Genomic DNA, 16,069 nt, shown 5'->3' with positions numbered 1-16,069 from the left:
TCTCTATGTATATGCTCAAATAAATTGGTTAGTCTCTAAGGTGCCACAAGTACTCCTTTTCTTTTTGCGAATACAAACTAACACGGCTGTTACTCTGAAACCTTACTTTCACCAATGATACATATTTTTAAACAACATTTAGACCTGGCCCACCAGGTGCACTTGGCCCGGAGGCGTTTCTATAATGTGTCTACAGATGATTGCATACTAAATTGTCCATATATGGTAGACGGGGATGTAGTTGACCAATCTGTTATTTATAAAGCAATTCATTTCTCTTTCTTGATACCCGGAGGTTTCTTCCCTCTGCTACTCCTGAGGGCATTCTGCACCAAAAAAAAAATTAAAATTCTGTGACAAAAAATAAAAATTATGCATATAATATTTTAAAATTCTGCAAATTTTATTTGTCAAATAAATGTGGAGGCTCCAGCATGGCACTGGGGAGCACAGGCCACTGGCTGCACAGAGGTGGGAGATCACCGTGCAGCTCCAACACAGGACACGGACTCAGCAGTGAGGATGCACCCAACCCTGACACAGCGCGAGGACAGGACCGGCCCCAGAAACACCCCAGCGCCCTGCCCCTCCATGCCAAGTGCACCAGGTGTGGGCAGGCAGGCTCAGCAAGGCAGGGTCCAAGTGCGGAGGGGGTTAATGTGGGGCATCCAGGTGTAGGTTGACAGGGTTCTGTGTGGGGCAGTCAGGGAGCGGGCAGCTCAGTGGGGGATCCTGGTGAGGGGGGGGATCTGGATGTACAGTGGCTTGTTGGGGAGTTCTGGGTGCAACGGTAATGGGACTCTGCAGGGAGGGTCAAGGTGAAGGTGGTTGGGGCTGAGCCGGGGGGGGGTGTCTTGGGGGGGGGGGATAGAGCTCAGCAGCGGGGGTGGGGTGTGAGGGGCAAAGTGGTGGAGTCCAGATGCTGGGGGAGTGGGGCTCAGTGGAGTGGGAATCCAGGTGTGGGTGGCTCATCGGGGTGGTCCAGGTTCCGGGGGAGTGGGGCCCATCGGGAGAGTCCTGTGTGCAGGGGGGGTGAGGCTCAACAGGAGGGCCTGGGTATGAGGCGATCTAGATGCACAGGGGTTGGGCGGATGTGGGAGCAGCTCTCTGTACAGGGATCCCTCCCCCTGAGGAGCAATGGGTGCAGCAAGCGTAGTGGGGTGGCAGGAGGAGTTTCCAGAGCTTCCTATAGCCAGAGGAGAAATCTGGGGGTGGGTCTGACAAGACCCCAGATGCCGTGCAGGAGAAGAGGAAGTTCCGTCCTCCCCAGCCCAGCCAGGAGTAGCAGCTGAGCCCAGTGCAAGGTAGGAGCCACCGGCCGGGTCTTCCCCAGTCCCACCCCTTGCACCATTGTGATTTACCTCTCTTCCGGATGCCCTGGGCACCCAAAACATACTGCTGGGGAGGGTCGCATGACCGCTCTTGTGGCTTCCCTTTGCTTCCCCATCAGAAAGTCATTTTTTTTGCATGGAAGCAAATAAATCTGCGGGAGACATAATTTCTGCGCGTGCACAGTGGCACAGACTTCCCCCAGGAGTACTGTGCACTGATATCTCCTGGTGTCTTCGGGTCTGTGGGATGCACCCTTAAACAGCTTAAGTTGGTTAGCATAATAAGATTTTTGATTGTTTGTTTTATAATTCTCTTTTTTTCAGTAACCCAAATTTAATACACAGAATAACTTAGTTTGTTAATAGGGACCAAGTCTTTTATAATACAAGCTATGCTTTTGTTCTTATTTTTCTCAATTCTTTAGCACAAACAGACCTGTATTAAATATTTTTGAAGTTGTTGCATAGATATTCCTTTTAACTGAAGAGGTGCATTTGTGGAAGAAACGCAGCCTTCACTCTTAGGTTGGTTGCAGCAAGTCAGAGACAGTTTTTATTCTCTCGCAATTGCAAGGAGGAGAGAGTGCACACTGACAGGCATTCACCCTGTCTAGGCAGGTCTCTCAAAAGATAAACAATGAGGGCAAGCATTTATACCTTTTGTTACATACAGTAATGATCAACAGCTGCATTTTGTTTATACATATTCCTTCCTAATATCTTATTTTTCTCAGCAATTTCTGCTGTAGTCTACATTTCATTCTTATCTTACACAAGGTCAAACAACATCTCTTACAGTTCTTTCCCACTAGCTTCCCACTCGCCCAGGCCTTGCTTTAAGTCTCGTGTTAGGACGGTTAGAGTTAGTTTTCTCTGAAAGAGCAGGAGTCAGGCTAAGAGGCCTGCATCCAAATTCCCTTTATCCTCACTTCCACACTCCCCCGTTTCGTGCTTCTAGCACAACTATTATGCTTAAATCTCTATATTCATCAAACCTTGTATGTCAGGTTCCAAATTAAATGATTTAGCCTTATGTGCTTTGATTGGATCCAACGACAATGCATGGTTAGTATGAACATGGAAGGTCTTATGATTATTACATCCTTTACAACAACATAATCCGAAACTAAACAACAACAATAAAAGCAATAACGTTCCCATAGTAATAATATAATGGGGTTGTCGCACAACCTTAGTCACAAAAAATAGTTAGTACATAAAATAGACACTCTATAGGCTGTATGAAAAGCATACTTTTCAACTTGATATATATTTTGGAGCATATGAATTTGCCCTTGTAATTCAGAGATTTTCTGAACCCCTGGTAGGAGTGAAAGCAAATTTTGGAACCGGTCAGGTACTAAGGCAGTCCAATTAAAGGGTATCTGAAACCTAAGGGCTGATTGTAAAATAATTGCCTGCAGCAGTGGTGAAATTAAAATGTATGTCTTGTAAAGTGATGGCCTTAACATGCACACAGCTGTCATTAGCTTGGAAAAGCAGGTGTTCTGTCAGGGTAGTTCCTTGTCCCATATCCTCCCAACAAACGTTGTCATGAATAGTGACAACTTCTCCTAGCTTCAGCTTTTGTACCCACTGAAGCTGTGGGGGTTCTAACAGCCAGAGTGTCCATTGACTCCCTATCGCTATCCACATGTCGGGTGTTATTCCAGGAGCACTGACTTTAAATTGATTAGGTATACCAAGTATTTAATTTCCCAAAAATCACGGTGAATTATCCAATCCCACATGCATCCTCCCCACGGACCAAGCAGGATTCAGTATGTGGGAGCCCAAACCCCTCCAACCGGTCCGTATGCTTGCAAGCAGCACAGCGAACATCTGCACCTCCACCCAGAAAATCTCCAACTATGTCTCCATGGCCACAGATCAGGTGACACTCCTGAAGTATCTGTAAGGGCAGTGGGCCAAGCCTGATGCTCAAAATCACTCCGAATGGCCATCAGCTGGTCATTCAGAAAATTCTAAATTTCTGAACATGCCAGTTCCACTGCCATTCCTTCCCAGTCTCAGTGATATTCAATACCATCCCTATCGACAGCTTCCGGGTCCTTGACCTAAGGGCAAATATAACATGTAATTCACCAACCCCAGCCTGTACCTGGGTCAACTGTGCTCTAGTAATAAGACCTGTGGCTTTTTCCAACGATCCTAATTTCTCTTCATGTTGTTGGCCTTTATAAATATTCCAAATTGCTGCTTCACTATTGGCACCATCCCATAGGTGTCCAGCCAAGTCCCTCTTCTCTCTAAAGGAAACCCAGGCCCTTTGCTGTGCTAACCTAATGGCAGCCCCTTTTGAGCAATCTGGATATGTAGAGGTGACCTGAAAACTGGATAAGGGCAGTGTGAATTTTATAGTCCCACAGTCCATCGATATGCTAACACATTTCTCTTTGGTGAAGTACCATACCACATCTGTCGGCTAAACTCTTTCATATACTTCCAAGAGGCATTAGAATTAATAGCATAGGTATATTGCAATATGGTACAGATTAAATTATTAGCTACTGGAATGATTTCAGTACAGGTAAAAGTTCCGGTGGCAGAACAGATTCTTTGGGTATTCGTTTGATTATTCACTAATTGGGTGACCAAATAACAATAAGGGTCTCATTCATCTAACATACTGCAGACTCCAGGAACGGCCATCATATCTACCTCGCTATAGAACCCATTAATCTCAATTTCTGATTCTTGGGGCTCATCTGTAGTGATATCATCTATCTCTATTTCCACCGACCTATTTGTTTTCCACTCAATTGTTCGCTCATACAAACCATTCTGAACCTTAAAAAAAAATCTTTCTGATCAAAATTTCAATAAATCACTAAGATGTGAAGGCCTTGGCCAATGGGTTTCATTAGAATATACAGTATTGTCTGTAATTGGGTAAATTACAGGGGGCGGGGGGGTAGCAAAGGTGGAGGGGATGGTGGGAGTAATGTTCGTGGCAGCAAGGCATCTTTGGGGTTCGTCATCGGGAAGCCAATTAGGGAGGGCAGCGCATGCTGGTGGTACTTGTCCGTAGGCACAAAGCCCAGACCCTGGAATAAACCCAAACCACCACTCAATACCACAGTCCCAAGCGCGGTTCCCACAAGTTTCTCCCTGCCAGGTTACGATACTCCGTCTCTTCCACCAGGGCCAATTTTTAATGTCTTTTGTAGTTAAGAATCCCTGGACTTTGGCAGTTTCAGTGGAACGAACGTACCTTCTTCTTTCCTGGAACAGTCGTGGTTCAGCATCATACAGGGAGAGGTTACCAGCACGTCACCCTGTAATAGCTGGGTTCCTCCAGCAGATGGTGAATGTATGGTGGTTCTGTTAGTGGATAAGGGAGAGGTTAGCAGCACTTCACCTTGTCCTTTTCTCCTGCTATTTAGGAGGAGGAAAAGAAGTACCAGAAGGAGGGACAGGCTGATCAGCAGTCGGAGGGTCATCTTGAGGTGGAGGGGCCTTCTTGCAGTGAGAAACATGGGTCCAGGCAGGCAGGCAGGCAGGCAGTCCTTGGCACTTCACAGCGGTGTTGGTAGTTAACAGGACTTGGTAAGGGCCTTTCCAGCACGGGGTCAGAGTGGTCTTTCGCTGATGGATCTTTATGTAGACCCAGTCTCCTGGTTCCAACGAGTGGCAGGGTTGCTCAGGATCCTTGGGTAGTACTTCTTTCACCTGTGTATAAAAAGACCTGACACATTTCATTAGTGCCTGGCAGTAATTAAGCATTGTATCATCCATTAAATGAATGGTCAGCGGAGGTGCCGCTGGAATCCGCATCAGGCATCCTGTCAGAATCTCATGAGGGCTGAGTCCAGTCTTTCGATTGGGAGTTGCCCTCATACTCATCAATGCTAATGGGAGGGCATCTGGCCACTTTAAGTTCATCTCAGCACAGATCTTGGCCAGTTTATTTTTCAAAATCCCATTTTGACGTTCCACTGTCCCAGCAGACTGCAGGTGGTGGGGACAGTAGAGATTGCGTTGGATCTGCAAAGCTGCACATAACTCCTTTACAATCTGTCCAGTCAGATGAGTTCCACAATCACTGTTAATACTCACAGGTATGCCAAATCGCGGTACAAAATCCTTAAGCAAAAGTTTCACAACAGTCTTGGCATCTGCCTTTCTGTAAGGGAAGGCCTCAACCCAATTTGAAAATACATCAACTAAAACGAACACATACTCATAATTACAACATTTAAACATTTGAATAAAATCAATCTGAATATTTACAAAAGGTCCCCAGGGAGGGGGAAGTGCTACCTGCCTAACTTTAACAGTTTTACCAACATTATGCTGCTGGCAGATCTCACATTGTTGGCAGTAGTGCTGGGCCACAGGGGAAAAATCTGGTGCAAACCAGTCTCGTTTAACTGCAGCAATCATCCCCGCCTTTGCTCATGGACACTTACCTAGCAGGGAGGGGCCCTCTGCTTGGGCACAATGGCCAGTTTTGGATCCATCAGGATCCATCCATCCTGATGGATGTGAAGTGCACCCAGTAGAACTCCAAGAACATTTATCAGCTTTTGGCACAGCCTCTGTCACGTATATTAAAACCTTAGTATTTCCTGATAGTATCCAAAACACTTTGTATTTCAAGCTGAATAAAACAAGTATCTGCATTTAGTTCTAATCCTTCCATTGGTTTTGAACTAGGCTGTCCTGTAGAAAATTAAAACACAACAATTCTAGTCACAAGACAAAATACCACAAGGACATAGAACACAGAACACAATGTCTATTGTGCCAGTAAATGCATGGTATATTGGATTGCTCTTTAGCTGGCATTAGTGTGGTGTTTAGATGTTGCTTGTAATTATCAGAATTGGGAGCACTGGCTGTTGGGAGTCTGAAAGGACAGGAAACAGGAAGGAGGGGGAGGAGCTGAGAGGCTGGGAGAGAGCTACAGAGGGTGCAGAAACAGCTTGGTAAAGAGGTTTCCACTTTGAAAATAAAGTCCTGTTGAAGCTTGTTAGTACCTCGCCTGGTTGTTACAACATTCTGGCGACGAGGAGGGATGTTCTGCCTCTCAACCCACCTGCACCCTTTCTGCAAAGCCCAGGTGAGCCTCCAATTGCTTTTACTACCTGGATCCATATGTTTGAGACTTATCTGCTTGCAATCAGTGCTACAGAGATTTCTGAAGTAAGAAAGCATGCTCTGCTAATCCACTGCCTTGGAGCAGAAGGGCAGTGTATATTTTTACACTTTTCCCCTTGCAGATGATAAATATGAGACTGAACTCACTGCATTAAAGAATTTTTTTGTGCCAAAAGTGAATGTAGTAGCTAATCGCTACAGATTTCGCCAGCGTGAGCAGAAACCAGAGGAAACTATAATGCAGTATATTGCTTCTCTGAGGCGTCTGATTGTAATTTGTGACTCTGGGAATATGGCAGATGAGATGATTAGAGACCAGCTCATTGAGAAAACAATCATGCTTCATGTAAGAGAACACTTACTTCTAGAACCACAACTTACACTAGAAAAAGCAATAACCATTGCTACTCAGATTGAGTCAGCTACACCTGAAGCCAAAATAATGAGAAAGGATACAGGAGGCACAGTCCAGGCTGTGACTTCTTTGTAGAAAAGTTCACTACCACTGCAGACACACAGTTGCAAGAGGAAAACTAATGAAAAACCACCGAATCAGCAAATTCAAAATACAGTAAAAGCATGCTTTCGTTGTGGATCCTCACAACACCTTGCAAGCTACACAGGATGTCCGGCAAAAGTAGCTCAGTGCAATCATTGCAAAAAGATTGGACGTTTTGCTAAAGTATGTCGCAGTAGGCAGTTCAATCAACAGGTGCATGCAGTTACAATACCAGATGTTACTGTGCTGAGCGTGGACAAAATCATTACTGCACATATTCCAGAACAGATAAAGTGCACTGTAAACGTTTCCGCCATACCCTCAGGCAAATCACACTCTATTCAGCTAATGTTGGACACTGGCTCAGCAGTATCTATACTACCTGATTCCATCTAGCTGCATTACTTTAAAGATGTGCCTCTTACAGAATCCAAACTTCACTTGATGTGCTATTTGAAAAACCATATTCCAGTACATGGCTGCCTGCCAGTAATAGTTACTTTTGGTGATTGCTGTGTAACTGCAGAGTTCTACATTGTCCACAAAGGCACTCCTATCCTTGGCAGAGATTTATTGACTGCTTTAAATCTCAGGGTAGTTAATGGACAAATTGATCTTCCTCAGCATAGCACTCTTGCAGTACACACACCAGTTTCATCTGGGACCCAACATCAGGTTGAGGAGAAACTTGGCTGTGCTTAAGGGTTTCTGCATAAAATTAAAATGCGGAATAATGTGATGCCTGTACGACAGAAGTTATGGTGCCTACCATTTTCAGTCAGGGAAGCTGTTTCAGAGAAACTTTAAAAACTTGTTCAAAAGGACATTATTGAAGAGATCGACTCCTCGGAATGGGTTTCACCTATAGTAGTGATGCAGAAGAAGGGTGGAGGCATTCGCCTTTGTGTGGACTTAAAGGGAGCCAAATAAAGCTATTGTGATTGACAGTCATCTTCTTCCTCACATAGAAGAGGTATTTGCAGAACTCCGTGGAGCAAAGATGTTTTCTACTCTTGATTTGCAGAGCGCATACCACCAGGTTATGTTGCATGAAGATAGCAGAGACTTCTCAGCATTTATTACACACGAGGGACTATTTTGTTTTGAATGTGTTCCATATGGTCTCACATCTGCCCCAAGTGCCTTTCAAAAATGATGTAATTGATTCTGAAGAATCAACATGGAGTTCGATGATATTATCGTGTTTGGAAATACTTCTGAGGAGCATTACAATAACCTGCAGTCTGTACTAAACTGCATCAGCACAGCACAGCAGGCCTCCAGCTCAATAGGTCCAAATTTAAACAAACAGCTCTCCTTTCTAGGGCATACAATTTCACAGGCTGGACTAAAACCTGAAACAGATCATATCCTGGCAATTTCAAATTGCCTCCAACAGATTTGCAAACCTTACGTTCCTTCTTGGGTCTTACCTCCTGGTTTGCAAAATTCATTCCCAATTATGCTTCTGTCATTGAACTGTTACAGGAATTACTATGGAGAAGTTCAACTTCAGTGTGGACAACGGATGCACAAGCTAGTTTCTAAACGGTGAAAGACTTGATTGTACATGGTCCAATACTTGCACTATTCAGTCCTGCACTGCTCACAATTGTAACTACTGATGCTTCTGATTATGGACTTGGGGCTGTTCTTACACAACTGCATAAGGAAAACACAGAGAGGACTGTTGCATTTGCTTCAAGGACACTAAGTAATGCTGAGAGAAAATATTCTACAGTCGAAAAAGAAGCACTTGCTTGTGTCTGGGCTACTGAAAAATGGAGAACTTACCTGTGCGGCCGCGCGTTTAAGTTGCGCACAGACCACAGCCCTTTGACGACGTGGCTCACCACGAAAGGACTGGGAAGAGCAGGATACCGTATTGCTCGATGGTCTGCAAGATTACTCTCTTTCAATTATGAACTGCAATATATGCCTGGAAACCAGAATGTGGTCGCTGATTGCCTTTCTCGCCTGCCTTTGCCTTCACCAGATGGTCCACCGGAGGATGAGGATGTAGTGGTTGAGCTTATTACAAGCACTCTTATTGCAGTTACAAGAGAACAATTTCAAGATGCTTGTTCAGCGTGTCCAATTCAACAAAAACTATGGGAATTTCTGACAAAGAGATGGCCTAGTCATCCTAAAAACCTTGACCCAGTTTTGCTGCCTTATTTTAGATTTCAGGATTAACTTTCTTTGTTTGATGGCTGTGTGCTACGAGGTACACACCGGCTCCTTGTGCCAGAAGAATTACAGTCAAAACTCATACACCTGGCACACGGTACTCATCAAGGAATTGTCCGAACCAAACGACGACTACAGGATCTGTATTGGTGGCCAGGGATGGACTCTCAAACTGAAGCACTCATAAAATCCTGTGTCACTTGCCAAATGCATGATAAAACAGCAGTGACATGTACCCCTCCATTACAGCCTGTTCCTCTTCCTGAATCTGCATGGGAAAAAGTGACAATTGACATTGTAGGACCCTTTGATACTGCTCCAATTGACTGCCGTTATGCCATCACTTGAATAGACTATTTCAGTAAATGGCCTGAGATAGCATTTACATCACAAATCTCTTCTGCTACAGTAATTAAGTTCCTGTCTTCAGTTTTTAGCAAGGAAGTTAACCCCAGAGAACTGGTTTCAGATAATGGTAGTCAATTTACTTCCCTGGAGTTTGAAACTTTTCTAGCACAGAGGAACATTTTACACAGAAGGTCATCCCTATATTACCCTCAAGCCAATGGGGAAATGGAATGGTTTAATAGAAGTTTGAAAGAGAGTTTGCAAATGGCTAAACTGGAAGGGTGATTGTGAATACCCTTCACTACTGATTTCTTGCAAGAATACCGGGCTACACGACATGCCACAATGCAAAGATCACCCGCAGAGTTACTGCATGGGAAACAGATGAATACTAAACTGAACATTGCTGGATTGTTAAAGGCACGACCTGATGCCCCAAACGAGGATGATGTGAGAAAAACAGTTGAACAGAAACAAGCAAAGTCTAAGGCTTTCACAGACAAGCGGCGGGGTGCTAAGGAACCAAAGTTTGAGTGTGGTTCCTTTGTTAGAATATGAAAACCTGGAATTTTATGCAAAGGGGACCATAAATTCACAGCTCCTCTTAAAATCATAGAGAAGGGACCTTACATCTATCGACTTTCTGATGGGCGGGTATGAAATGCTTCTTATCTTGCACATGCCTATGCACCAAGAGGAGATTATGCCAACACCCAGTCTGCATTGGATGACTTCACCGTAGTACCAACACAACAAGACATTGCACTGGAACTGGGGCTTGAGAGACGGCCTGTCAGACCCAGACAACCACCTGTCTGGACTAGAGACTGTTATGTAGTATCCACAGTGTTTTCAGTGTAATATTTCTGCCAGCAGTGTAGTGACTTGTTTCATATTTGTTCCTGTGGTTAGAACAATAATGTTTATTTTAATTGGGAGAGTTTCTTAAGAGAGGAGGGAATGTGGTGTTTAGATGTTGCTTGTAATTATTAGAATTGGGAGCACTGGCTGTTGGGAGTCTGAAAGGACAGGAAACAGGAAGGAGGGGGGAGGAGTTGAGAGGCTGGGAGAGAGCTACAGAGGGTGCAGAAGCAGCTTGGTAAAGAGGTTTCCACTTTGAAAATAAAGTCCTGTTGAAGCTTGTTAGTACCTCGCTTGGTTGATACAACAATAAGCTTTTTCTAATTTTCTTGAAAGACAAAAACGTATTTCCACCCCTTCTGGGGCAGTCATTGTTTAAAATATTTCTTTCTTATACAAATACCCTTGCTGATTGCAGGTAAAACAGAGGAATTACCCCCATATTTTCCTGTGTTTGTTTTATAGGCAGGTAATATTTCAATGACTTCTATCTTTATCATTTAGGTGATTTGCATTAACACAGATGCTTTCGGTTTGCTTTTGGATTCAAAATTATCAGCCACTTAGAGACTTGGTCTCCGAAGGACACAATTAACTTTTAACTCCTGCTTTCAAAACACACAGTGATTTGAAAAGGAAAAACACAACGTATTGTGGCTCCCCTTTGGCAAAGTGACCATTTGATTACACAGAGCCACCTTAAGGCTTAGTGTGGGGCATGGTCTTTTTCTTTTTTACTACAAACTCTTATCTGCTGTTTTGTTACCAAAAACAGATTTAAAATATTTTCCCATTCTCCTGGCTTTGACTGCCCTGCTGCAGCCACAACTTTGGTCTTTGTTTAAAAACATTTCACATCTTGTAAAGCATTAAGTTACTTTAAGGATTAAATGCTAAATACCAAAATTAAACAACACTAGTTTCCTGTATCTGGCAAAAGTATTTCTCGGTTTTACAACTTTAAAACAACACCAATTCATCTCAGACTTATAAAACAAAAATTGTACACACCAGGAGTGTTCTTTTAGCAAATTCAACTAACTTCTTCATAGTCAAATGATTCTACTTAAATAACCTCTTTGCCTGGATTATTTACAGACATTCCTTTGGAAAAGGGCCCATTTCTCCTTCAGAATGGCTGCAAAGAAACCAGGAATTTTCTTTTCATAACACCTTTTCTCTTTTCACATTTCTACAAAGTTTCACTGCTTAATTCCTTCCATAACACCTTCATCAACTCAGATTTTACCATTCCAAGTATTATTTTAGGGATCTGAATTTCCCACATTTGCATTTACTGCGTCCTTTACTTCTGCCACTATGCTTTCAAGAGGCAAAGAGTCCTGTGGCACCTTATAGACTAACAGACGTATTGGAGCATAAGCTTTCGTGGGTGAATACCAACTTCGTCGGATGCATGTAGTGGAAATTTCCAGAGGCAGGTATAAATATGCAAGCAATATTGGAAATTGGCATTTTAACTGTTCAGTTTTCTCTAGCTATCAGGTACACATCTCTTCCCGTTTCTGCAGCTCCTCTTATTGCCCGGTCCTGCTATGACTGGGGGTAGACCCACCAGCACCCTTTTTTTTCCCCTTCATACTCACAAACACACTGCCCGGGCTGGCCAGGAGGAGAGAAAGAGAGGTGGACGGGAGGTTATCCTGTGCACCGGTTGTCCAGAGGTGCACTGCAAAAAAATCTCCAACTTGCTTCTGCTCTTGGGGTTTTGTTTTGTTTTTTCCCCTGGAGTCTCTTGGGGTGTCCCTTTCAGAGACCTTTGCTCACTATTCCAGTCCAAGCCGGCTGCCTGTGGCTTCTTCAGTATCCCCAAACCACATCAGCTCCAGGGTTGCAAAGGCAGACTGTTTGGTCTCACTGGGCAGCCAACCTTTGCAAATTGTAATCTCAGTGCTGTAACTTGTGTTGCCTTTGTTTGCCTCTGTCTATATTTTTCACAGCCAGCTGGGTTTTTTTTGGTGCTTGGCATGCAGAGCAAGGCAGACTGTATTGATTCTTGACCTTGAACGCAGACCAGCTTTCTCTTTATCTCTAGGCCAAGCTGAATTTTTAAATTAACCTATTTCTTTCCCTCTTCACTTTCAGCCTTAACTAATTGGGGATATAAAGAAGCCAAGGGAGTTAATAAAGTGGTTTGGGCAGGGAGGCATCCGGATGCTTTGCATTTAATTTTCAAATCCTGTACTTGAGTTTTTAATTTTTCCTGGGAGTCCTTCAGACTCTGCACTCGAGACTCATGGAGTCTCTTTGTAGCTTCCTCCCACCAATAGACAAATTGCTCCCACTGTGTATCAGAGGCTTTTGGTGATATAAGGGTTCCTCTGAGGTATGTAAGTTTATCTAGATCGAAGGTACCTTCTAGTGGGAATTGTTTAGATGGATGATCACGCGTGTAGCAATTCCAATTTTCTAAATACCTGCAGGTCCTAGGACTATAATGCACATACATGTAGTACGCAGGGGTGCCCTTTAGAAGTGAGGGGGAATTCTTAGACTGTCCCCCACCCATTTTCCAATCTCACGGGGGAGTGCCCTGTCTGCTCATAAACTAAGGAAGATTTCCACACACTCCAGGGAGGGCACCCTGTCTGCTAGGTCAGTGGCTCATGAGCTAGAGAAATTCTCACTCTCTCTCGCATCCCAAGGAAAGGGTCCACTGGGTCACAGATTTCACTGACTAGTGGCTTATGTCCGAACCTGGTCAGCGGCTCATGAATAAGGAAAAATTCCTACCCGCTGGGCCACAAGATTCGGCTGACCCCCCTTGCTTTCAGAACTCCCACATGGGGTAGCCCTGGTGCGGCTGGAGTCAGCTTAAATCTTAGACCTGGTGAGCGGCTCATACCGCACTTTATTCATTCATACACACACATTCATTCCCCGTATCTAGATGCATCTCATGTACAATAACCTTAATTCTTTTATGTCCGGACTTAATCCAACCTTTCCCTTATTTGAGGCGGTAAAAACCTCTCAGCACGAGTGCATTAACCTTATTGAGGGCGGCTAAACTACTCCTCAGTACCGCATACAACTAACCTTATTTGGGTGGCAAACGAAGTCAAATTCATTTTGTTTATATTGTATCCTTTTAGGTAACAAACGTGGCCCCCCAAATTAATCCTTCTGACAAACATACCTGATGCAGCCTCCTGGGACCCGCCCTGGGTACGTTACACAAAATACCTGTTTCAAAACTGGCCAGCATGTGCAACTCCCGACAAGAGACAGCAGCAAATGGGTAAAAAAAACCCAAAACACAAAAAAAAACCCCACACACTTGGCTTACCCCCAGACTGGACCACCTGGGACCTATCGTGGTTATAGCTCACCTCCAAAAAAACATCCAGGCTCCAAGGTCTAATCCAACTACCACAGCCCGGAAGCTGTCTTTGGCTCCCTCCCTGCATCTCACCTGATCTGGACTATAACTGGGTATTTAGCTTCAGGGAGTGTGGGCACACATATATAGGACCCGCAATTTCAAAATGCAAAGTCACAAAATATTTTTTAAAAAGCCAAAAAACAAAACCATAGCATGTTAAGTAACATTAAAAAAAAATTTAAAAGCTCCAATTCCATACTAAATACGCTTAATTTAAATTCTAAAAGGACATACAATTCTTGGGTCAAAGGCCAAACCACCCAAGCCCTTAAGCGTACTCTCTTATCCTCTAACTGCAATTAATGTAGCCATAAATTTTTTTTTACAAAATCGTTAAAAAATCTCAAATGCTATAGTCAACCTAGCCAAATCACAGGCTAAAGGTTGTGCTTGTAATATGCTAGCTCGTGACTTATTTAATATTGCAAAAAAAACCCCAAAAACGTTAGATACATGCCTTGGTTTCCCCCCATCCCATACCCTTTCCTCCCCCACCCTTGCCCACATTGCAGGCATTTCTACTCAACTAACAGTAGCCTCTTTACTTCCTCCAGACTCAGCAGTTTGTGCCTCATAGGGTCAGTAAGAATGAGATCAGGCACAGGAATTTTATACTGAAGTGTTCTTCCCACACCTTCCAGTTGAAAAAGACACAAGCTGCTTAGGAGTCTTTTCTGCACAGACACATGGGCAGGAATGGGATGACAAGGAAAGATAGAAAAGGAAACTTGAAAAGCATACAAACCTGGATTAATCAAGGGCATAGAGCAAAGGGAGGCTAGAGTCAGGGCATTCACACTTCCCCCACTCGCCCCCATTCTTCAGACTGGAGAAGAGCCCCAAACTTCCCCAGAGATTTGATGGAAACTCTCACATCACTCTCTGGCCTGAAATATGAAGAGATGAGTTTTTGGAGTTTTTGGAAAGCGTAGGGGACAATTTCCTGGCGCAAGTGCTAGAGGAGCCAACTAGGGGGGGCGCTTTTCTTGACCTGCTGCTCACAAACCGGGTAGAATTAGTGGGGGAAGCAAAAGTGGATGGGAATCTGGGAGGCAGTGACCATGAGTTGGTTGAGTTCAGGATCCTGATGCAGGGAAGAAAGGTAAGCAGCAGGATACGGACCCTGGACTTCAGGAAAGCAGACTTCAACTCCCTCAGGGAACGGATGGCCAGGATCCCCTGGGGGACTAACTTGAAGGGGAAAGGAGTCCAGGAGAGCTGGCTGTATTTCAAGGAATCCCTGTTGAGGTTACAGGGACAAACCATCCCGATGAGTCGAAAGAATAGTAAATATGGCAGGCGACCAGCTTGGCTTAATGGTGAAATCCTAGCGGATCTTAAACATAAAAAAGAAGCTTACAAGAAGTGGAAGGTTGGACATATGACCAGGGAAGAGTATAAAAATATTGCTCAGGCATGTAGGAATGTTATCAGGAGGGCCAAATCGCACCTGGAGCTGCAGCTAGCCAGAGATGTCAAGAGTAACAAGAAGGGTTTCTTCAGGTATGTTGGCAACAAGAAGAAAGCCAAGGAATGTGTGGGCCCCTTACTGAATGAGGGAGGCAACCTAGTGACAGAGGATGTGGAAAAAGCTAATGTACTCAATGCTTTTTTTGCCTCTGTTTTCACTAACAAGGTCAGCTCCCAGACTGCTGCGCTGGGCATCACAAAATGGGGAAGAGATGGCCAGCCCTCTGTAGAGATAGAGGTGGTTAGGGACTATTTAGAAAAGCTGGACGTGCACAAGTCCATGGGGCCGGACGAGTTGCATCCGAGAGTGCTGAAGGAATTGGCGGCTGTGATTGCAGAGCCATTGGCCATTATCTTTGAAAACTCATGGCGAACCGGGGAAGTCCCGGATGACTGGAAAAAGGCTAATGTAGTGCCAATCTTTAAAAAAGGGAAGAAGGAGGATCCTGGGAACTACAGGCCAGTCAGCCTCACTTCAGTCCCTGGAAAAATCATGGAGCAGGTCCTCAAAGAATCAATCCTGAAGCACTTGCATGAGAGGAAAGTGATCAGGAACAGCCAGCATGGATTCACCAAGGGAAGGTCATGCCTGACTAATCTAATCGCCTTTTATGATGAGATTACTGGTTCTGTGGATGAAGGGAAAGCAGTGGATGTATTGTTTCTTGACTTTAGCAAAGCTTTTGACACGGTCTCCCACAGTATTCTTGTCAGCAAGTTAAGGAAGTATGGGCTGGATGAATGCACTACAAGGTGGGTAGAAAGCTGGCTAGATTGTCGGGCTCAACGGGTAGTGATCAATGGCTCCATATCTAGTTGGCAGCCGGTATCAAGTGGAGT

This window comes from Lepidochelys kempii, chromosome 6, assembly GCF_965140265.1.
Source record: "Lepidochelys kempii isolate rLepKem1 chromosome 6, rLepKem1.hap2, whole genome shotgun sequence".
Classification (NCBI taxonomy): domain Eukaryota; kingdom Metazoa; phylum Chordata; order Testudines; family Cheloniidae; genus Lepidochelys; species Lepidochelys kempii.
The sequence above is the reverse complement of the archived record's forward strand: the minus strand, read 5'-3'. Positions refer to the sequence as shown.